This window comes from Nanorana parkeri, unplaced genomic scaffold, assembly GCF_000935625.1.
Source record: "Nanorana parkeri isolate BGI_ZX_2015 unplaced genomic scaffold, ASM93562v1 scaffold1232, whole genome shotgun sequence".
NCBI lineage: Eukaryota > Metazoa > Chordata > Amphibia > Anura > Dicroglossidae > Nanorana > Nanorana parkeri.
Genome location: NW_017307500.1, coordinates 430,527 through 439,598, shown reverse-complemented (window position 1 = coordinate 439,598; position 9,072 = coordinate 430,527).

The window sequence follows — 9,072 nt, the reverse complement described above, 5'->3', positions numbered from 1 at the left end:
CCCCCGCCCCATCCCTAATCTAAATGAGTCCCACCCCTTCCTGTTTAAGACATTTTCCATAACCTGTCAGTCGCGGGATACAGAGCGCACGGTGTATCTAGATTCCGACAGGTTGCGCTAACAACGTAGCGTGACGCACTGGTTCTACCTTTGCAATAGCCGCCTTCTCCATTCCTGGCTTGATGGGCTCTCTAGTTCTGCAGCTGCAATAACCGTTCTCTCCTGCCCTGCCATGCTGTGGTAGTCTCTAGTTCTGCAGCTGCAATAACCGTTCTCTCCTGCCGTGACGTGCTGTGGTAGTCTCTAGTTCTGCAGCTGCAACACCGATCTTCTGCCTTCATATGCTGGGCTCTCTAATTCTGCCGTCACCCATCTTCTGCCTTGGCCGCCGGGCTCTGTAGCTTGTCCCGCTCTAGAGACATAACCCTGCACGGAGCTTATAGGCCGCACTTCCCCGGACTCACCACCACGGAGGCGCCGATGAGCACGATGACACTCTGGATCTCAGCCCCGGGGTCCTGCGAAAGGTCCTCCGCTGCCTGCCACAAACTGCCAGTGCATCCGGACAAAATTCATACACACCAATACATTGCACAGCATGTTGACCAGGAAGGAGCTGCAGCCGGCATATATGCAGGAGTAGGCGGCATAGGTGGACACATTGGTCCCCCAGTCAAAGAAGCGCCAGGTCCAGGAGTACTGGCAGTCATTTATGAATAATCATTTTTTTCTCTCTTACATAACTGGTTTGGGGGCAGCATTTTTTGGCGCCCCCCCTGGAAAGTGCCGCCCTAGGCAAATGCCTAGTTTGCCTTGCAGTAGATACACCCCTGCGGACCTTGGTACTCGTGCAATGTATGAGGTTCTCTGCATGCGTTCATTTCTCTGTTTCCCCAACTTTACTCTCACCCTGTAACTCTTCACCTCTAAATAAACTTTCAAAACCTTCACCGTGATCAGAGGTTGTTTCTTTCCGTGCAACTTGATACTTTGTGACCGAGTTAACTTTCTCTTTCACATGTTACTGTTATAAAGGTTAACCATAAAATATAATGTAACGTTACACAGCTAGGGACGTCTTCCTGTCCTCTACAGCTCTAGTCCCTGCTGCTCTTTCTCCTCTGACCCTCCCCATGGATGGACGTTCCTTACACGCGGCTTCCTTCTTATATAGAGGGAAGGATCAGCCAGGGTGAGAGGAATGTTTTCCCAAAACGTTATATATTCTCTCTTCACAATAGTAGCAATTTCGGACCTAGTGATCGCCTCTTATTGGTGCCCCTAAATGACATCATAGCCATTCAAGCGTTTCATTGGGGTGTTGGATCAGGATGGGTTTGGGCGATTTGGTTGGACTTTCAAAAAATCTTCAAGGTCCTAAACCTCACACCTGCTGATTGCCCCCCTTGGCCTATTGAACCTATAATCTCAGACCACTACATTAGACCCAATGTTTAATGGGTCACCCAATACAATCTGTACAGACATGGTACACCTGTGTAAGATGGCCTTCCGTAACAACGCATGCAATGTATATCCAATTCAGTGCACTCCACCCTTACACTAAATAATGGTTGGAAAAGAATATTGCTCCATCAGATTGTAATGTGTGGCCAGCATTAAGGAGAGCTTGTCGGGGTTTATAACTACCTGCCGGTGGGAATTCATGAAGTGGCATTTCAGGACCGATCAGCTGTTCCAGGGCAGATCGGTTCTCCTGCACATGCGATTTGCGATGCCGATCTGCCCTGGAACAGCTGGGAAAGCTCTGGAATGCTTCACCTATTGGCGGTCACACATTCCACCGCCGAAAAACTGGGCGGGATTACGTTAAAACGTGTGACCACGTCACCGGTCACACATTCTAACGTAGTCACAACCTTTGATAGAACACCGCCATCAGGGGGGTATGGCCGGTACCCATGTGAGGGGTCTGGGGGGCCTCTTACATGGGTATCAACTGTTCCGGGGCGGCATGGCAGAGGTGACAGGGGAGGGGGTGTAGGAAGCCGGGCCCCAGCAGCAGCAGATAAGAAGAGTTGGTACATGGAAAGCGATCCCGACGACCAGCCCACCTGGGACCCTGCAGAGCCCACCATAGAGAGTATAAGGTGGGCTATGAAGGATCTATGGTGTGCTCTGCAGGGTCTCAGGTAAGTCCAGCACGCTACTGCAACATTAGAGACTGCTGGGTTGGGGGCAGTGTGAACTGAGCCCACCCCCCCCCGTCTTGGGAGGGGGGCCCAAAATAAAATCTTGCACCAGGGCCCTTTGGTTATTAGGTCCGCCACTGGGCCCAGGCCATGCAAAATAGAAGTAAGGGGAGAAGGTCAATGCTCCCTCATACACGGAAGTACCATGTATGACCGAGGACTTCAACAGATAAATGGAGCAGTGTAGTAACACGGGGGAGGGGGGAGGGAAGTATCAGAGGGTGGTAGTTGCCCTTCTATTTTGCCCAGAATGGGTAAAAGTCATAGATTGAGGCCCCCATAAAATATCGGTGATTGTATAAACTAGATTGGATTGTAACATTTAGGGGCCAGAAAACATTGATCTGCAGATCTGAAGCCTTTCCTCCGTTTCCTGCCAGATGAACCCTTCATTACATCCATCGTAAGACAATCAACTAAACACAACGGGTGGAATTTCCTAAAACTGGAGCAGGCAGAATCTGGAGCAGCTGTGCACAGTAACCAATCAGCTTCTCTCTTCAGCTACCTCAGTAAAGCTTTGAAAATATAAGCTAGAAGCTGATTGGTTGCCTCACACAGCTGTCTGCCTCAGCCTTTGTACATTCCCCTCAGTAGGTTTGCATATCTCTCTGTCCCCAGCGGCTTTATCTCCATATTACCGGCACCGTTGTATGATTTTTGGATAAGATGATTATAAGATTGTTCCTATTTTTGGGAAGATGTTTTATGAAGATCATTCATCCTCACGTCTGGTGAGAACTTTGCGGCATCTCTGGGTTCTGTGTTGTGTTATCACCCGAGAACGTCAAAGAAGTTCAAAATGTAATATAAAGGAACAGATTACATACATGTACATCAAGAGACTCCGCCTCTTCCTCTTACCTCAGCAGTGCGGCTCATAGGTTCCCATGCGGCAAGTCTCTGTAGGCTGCATTTCCGTAGTGTCATCAGTTATAATATTGGCAGTGTTGCCAACTGGTACAGCCGTGGTGGTGGAGGGTGATGTTGAGTTGGTGACATTAAATGAAGTTGGTTCGGTTCTGACCGTTGTAGTGTGAAGAGACAGATTGGACATTGGTGGAACCGTGGTAGCTGGTGATGTATAGTTGGTCATATTAGGTGTCATTGGTGGATTTGTTACAAATGGTAATGTTGAGGTGGTTAAAGTAGACGGCAATGGTGTTGTTGTGGCTCCCGGTGATGCTGTCGGACTCGTTATAGCAGTCATTGGTGCAGATCTGATAGTTGGTGATGTTGAGCTAATTACATTAGATGGCAAGGGTGATGTTTGGTTTCCCAGTGAAGGGATCAGAGTCGTAGATGCCATCACCGGTGCAGGTGTGGTATTTGGTGAAGTAGAGTTGGCAATATTAGGTGGCATTGATACAAATGGTGATGGTGAGCTGGTTATATTAGGTGGTAATAGTGTTGTTTTGGTTCCCAGTGATGTGGTTAGACTCGTTAGAGCCGCCATTGTTGCAGGGGCTGTAGATGGTGATGTAGAGTTGGTAATACTAGATGACATTGGCACAGTTTTGGCTCCTAGTGATGAGGCAACTGACACATTAGAAATAACTGTTTTTGTTGTGGCTGCCACTGACACTGCATTGGTAGACACAAACGTCGGTGCAGTTGTGGCAGTCAATGAGGTTGGATATGTTTGTCTGTAAACTGGTGCAGTTGTGACAGTCGGTGATGTTGGGTACGTCTGAGGGTAAGGTGGTGCAGTTGTGGCCGTTGTTGATGTTGGGTAAGTTTGTGGGTAAGGTGGTGCAGTTGTGGCCGTTGTTGATGTTCGGTAAGTTTGTGGGTAAGGTGGTGCAGTTGTGGCAGTTGTTGATGTTGGGTAAGTTTGTCGGTAAGCTGGTGCAGTTGTGGCAGTCGTTGATGCTGAGAACGTTTGAGGATAGGTTACAGCAGATAAAACTTTGGTCTCGTACCCAGATGTGCTGGTGACAATATTTCTGGTATTATAGGGTAATGTATGGTGCATTTCCATTGCCATGGTGGAAGAGGGTTTAGAGGTGACCAGAAGTGTGGTGGAATCAGTCTCTGGACCAGGAGAAGGTGGAGTGATGGCCTCTTGTGTCATGGTAGGTGATGTAATGTTATTGTTTCTTGTGATGGATCCCACAGCAGACGTATTGCTCCTTGGTGACATTGTCTCTTCTCCTCTAGAGGACGGAGGTGATATGGGCTCCACGGGTTGGGTTGGAGAAGATACCGGTGAGGTTCCTCTGTTCTGGAACATTGTTGGAACTGAAGAAGACTCTGAATCCACATTGTCCCTAGAATTGAAAACATAAAAATCTGGTTTCTCTGTATATAGATCTGCAACGTCCCTTGAAGGACCATTACTGCCCAATGTTGGGGGTTGGGAGACGAAGTCGGAGAGAATCGGTATGGGCACTAAAATGATAACATGAAAAATAATTACACAGAGACGGACATTTAAACGTATTACAAACAATTTAGAAGTCGGAAACATACCGTAAGTAGTCAGTGTGAGCAGGTTACAGGAAACCAGTAATATGAGAAAATGGGGGTTGGCATTGCTCCTTCGAAGAAAACATCAGGTGACCTGCAACATGCAGATTAGAACATCAGTATGAAATGAGAACACGGAGTTCCTGGATGTGCTCACCTCCCATTTTAAGGGCTGATCGCCATTATTTGTATTTATCTTATATTATGTAGAATGTAACGGGAGGAGCTGAAACACCCAAATCTCCCCGGAGGACAAGGATTGGCAAGAAGATCTCACTGTTGCAGCATTCAGGACATACAGTATAAGAGTACAAGGGCTGACTCCGCCCCCCAGGTTTCAGTTGGCTGCACATGTTTCAGTTTAATTGTATAATCTCCTTTATCCACCAACAACTATACAATGTCTCCCTGAGTGCAACATGATTGTATTGCTGATGTAGGCCGTCTAATTTTGGTAAATCTCTTGTGCAGATTGAACGGAGTACGGCCAGCACTAGTGTACAGTGTGTGTTACAATTGTTGTAGATGTGCCGGTATGACAAGCAGCGTGTGTTTTACAATCACAATCTTTCTATCTTTAGAGAGCCCGCCCCTTTTTACATATCAATTGTTTTTAACCATGACCCCCTATGTTGCTGGCTGTGTGGGGGTCTTCCTCGTTCCAAACATCGTACGAACATTTCTGGCAGAAATAACATACACAGTATTCTATCACACAGAGCCTGCTGGTCAGCAATTTCTCAAAATAAGACCACTTCTGTAACGAGCCCCAGCTCGCTCGGTTCCACTCTCCCGGCACTCCTCTGCTGCTATTGGATCACATGTCAGACCGCAACGTCTGATTCTTCGATCGCCCGATAATCCAGGATTCCAACTACAGATCGGTGCCGTTCAAATCCAGTTGTGATAGCTCAGAACAAACACCGGGCCGGCCGTATGTAAGTTCCAACAGGGATCTGCTTTATTGGATGCACACACACACTTTTATACACCACAGTTTGAACAACCAGCCCAAACAACCACTTCCTATTGGTCATGCAAATGAAGGCTTGAAACAGGGTCAGCAGGGATTGGTCTGATAACTTGAAGGGGAGGGCTGATATGTGTGGCCATGCAAAGTAGGACTTGAAACAGGGTCAGCAGGGATTGGTCCAATAACTTGAAGGGGAGGGCTGATATGTGTGGCCATGCAAAGGAGGACTTGAAACACGGTCAGCAGGGATTGGTCCGATAACTTGAAGGGGAGGGCTGATATGGGTAATGACACAGAGAAGTCCCAGGAGATAATTACATTACATAAACAACAAACAGTCAAACACAGAACAATGCCTTCCTTCCAGACCACGGAGCCGTTTGGAGGGGATTATCCTTAAGACAAACTGTGAACAATGAAACAAACACAGAGTGATTCACCACTGTGTAATATAGTCAAGGAAACATGGTTCAGTATTCCAAGCACCATGACAACTTGCACTTTAAATTAGAAACTAGCTCCTCCCACTTCTCTTCCATTGTAATAATATCCATTAATGCAAAATAGAATTCTCATCAAAACAATGAATCGGCGAGGTACAATTTCCTCCTAGTGCAGCATACAAAAATGCACGCACTTTTTTTTTTTGTTTTAACTTGGGAGGGGGGAGGGGGGGGGGTCCCACCTAACATTCCTACCAGACCTAAAGGGTCTGGTATGAAGTGGGGGAAAACCTCACGCTTTTTTTTTTTCCATCTTCTGCAAACTAAAAAAAAAAAAATTAGATTTTTTTCCCCCCCTAATGTCATTTTGCTGCAACGAAATGTCGTCCAAAAAACAAAATTTCGACCGGACTACCGCTAACGAATTTCGGGAAATCGCGAATTGGGATTCGCTTGTCTTTGTTTTAGCTGTAATTCGGATACATCCGAATTTCCGACATTTCGTCCGAATTTCGTTTCGGAACTAAACGAATGGCACATGTCTAGTGGTTACAGCTTCCATGCACCGCAGGTCAAACACATGACACGGCATTACTTGAGGTGAAAGTTACTGATCTCTGTCTTTAGCAGCAGCAACCACTGGACCTGCTGCCACTAGGCTCCAGCGTGATTCCAAGGCTAGTCCGCATGTAAGCGGGTTTAGGGTGTGGCGGCTTCACAGAGGGAATCACACGTAATTGACTTTTAACAGGATAACGTTTATTACCGAAGGGCCGGCAGTATGAAGAATATTTACAATAGTAAAGCAAACGGTTTCACTCCAGGCATGGAGACGCAGGTACACAGTACAGTCACTTCAGATGTAAGCGGTAGTGGGATTCGTTAGCACCCTAGACACTTCCCACTGACTGGCACAGTCTAAACCCAAGCACACACTATACGTATCTGTGTCATTCGTGCTGCTCTCGACTATAGAAACTCTTCCGGCTATAGAGGTACTCTCCCCATACAGGCTTTCTAATCGCCCCACAATGGCCGCTCTGTTGTCTCTCTCCTTCTCGGGCATAACCATCACAGCCCGGCGGGCTTCCTCTTCCAGCGCATTAATGGCCAAATCTGCGAAGTGTGCTGCGGGTATTTCGAACAAGCGGACTGAGCTGTCCAGTCGCTCCACCCAGTCTGTCAGGGAGATATTTGTTCCATTGAATTTTGGAATCAGTGCCAAAGCTGCTCCACATGGTGCCATGATTGACCCTCTAGCCACTCCCCCGCTTGAGGACGGTGGTTCTGACATCCTGCCGACTACGCTATACATCGGTTCCGTCCAATAATTAGTCAGGTTTGGGCTGAGGACACTGGAATTCAGGTGCCAGCGGAGAGGAAGCTGATTTCTGATGGAGGTAACCAGTCCGGGTATCAGGCGGTCCGTCACAGCCAGCAATGATAGATTTTTTAGGGGGAAAACCACAAATTAGTATCAGACCCCCATACAGTCTGCTAAACACTAGATTTAATATCACCTTTTCCACCAGGGTGCTACATAACACACGTGCACCCGGTTTTTAATCCAAATGTGAAGGATGATGCCTGCATGTGTACATGAGTTTGCACATTTTTATTACCGTATTTTTTGCTCCATAAAACGCACTTTTTTCCCCCCAAAAGGAGGGGGAAAATGTGCCTGCGTCTTATGGAGCGAATCCCGACGCCCAAGACATGCAGTTTCGGGCGCCGGGCGGGTAGTAGGAGCCACTGCTCGTTTAATACGAGTGATCTAATGCGATCACTCGTATTAAAGCCGAGCAGCGGCGACGATGGAGATCACCATAGAGCAGACGAAGAACGGACTTTCTTCGTCTGCTCTGTGTGATCACTGAGACCGTGGCGCTGTAATCACAGTGTAATCACAGCGCCACCTGTCTCAGCGGTCACTAACTGCAGCTTCTGTCATAGAAGCTGTGTCAGAAGCTACAGTCTGTCGAGTGCTCCATAAGGCGCGCCGGACCTCCCTGCGTCCTATGGTCCGGTGCGTCTTATGGACCGCAAAATACGGTAATTATTGTATGTCTACCTACCTCACAAGTCAGATCCCTTGGTGTAACCCTTGTCTAGAACATCCTGATCTTATACATCTCGAAATCCGGCTGCCTCTACCTGTAGAATATCAGCAAAATGCACCCTTGGCCAACTCAGGGGACCTCAGATGAACTGGTCCTGACCCCTATGACCTTAATTGCGGCAACATTCTGCCACAAGCTAAATTCTCTCTTCCACAATGTCCCACCAATGGTGCTGAAAGACTTCTCCATGTCCCCCACCACTGCTCTCTGCCAGACTCTTTGTTGTCTTCCAGTCAGCCTGAGGATGACATGAAAATTACCACGCCTGGGCCTTAAAAACCACTTCAATACTCATCCCTCCCCCCCCCATATTCCTGACCTCATACACAAACACTCCTCAAACATTTTCCTCCACCGAGTTACTAAAGGGGATGTATAGACATCAACTTTTGTCGTTTATTTTTAGTTTTGGATAGTAAATCGCTGAGAGTTTACACTTTGCTGTCTGTGTCCCATTGGTGAGTTTTCCTTTCACCTTCTGTCCTGAAGATGCAACAGGAAGTGAGAGGAAATGTCTCCTCTTGGAGAGTCGTCACCAGAACAGGTGTGACCCCATTGGGAGGATTCTCCATTGTATCTCATGTTCCTACCCCTCAGCTCTTTGTCAAACCATCGTCTCAAGGTCTTATGTTCCTCCTGTTCCATGTTTTTGGACTTGTCTCTGTCTTTGTAATTTGCACCCCTTGTTATTTCCTGGACAGCACTGTGTCATATGTCAGTGCTTTGGTGTATTGAATGCTGCACCTCTATGGTAGGCACCTCAGGAATTGAATACTCACCTTCTCCACTGCCCGCTCTGCTGAAGAGAAACCACCAACTAAAGATCTTTCAGAATCTGACACTTCCGGGTGTGT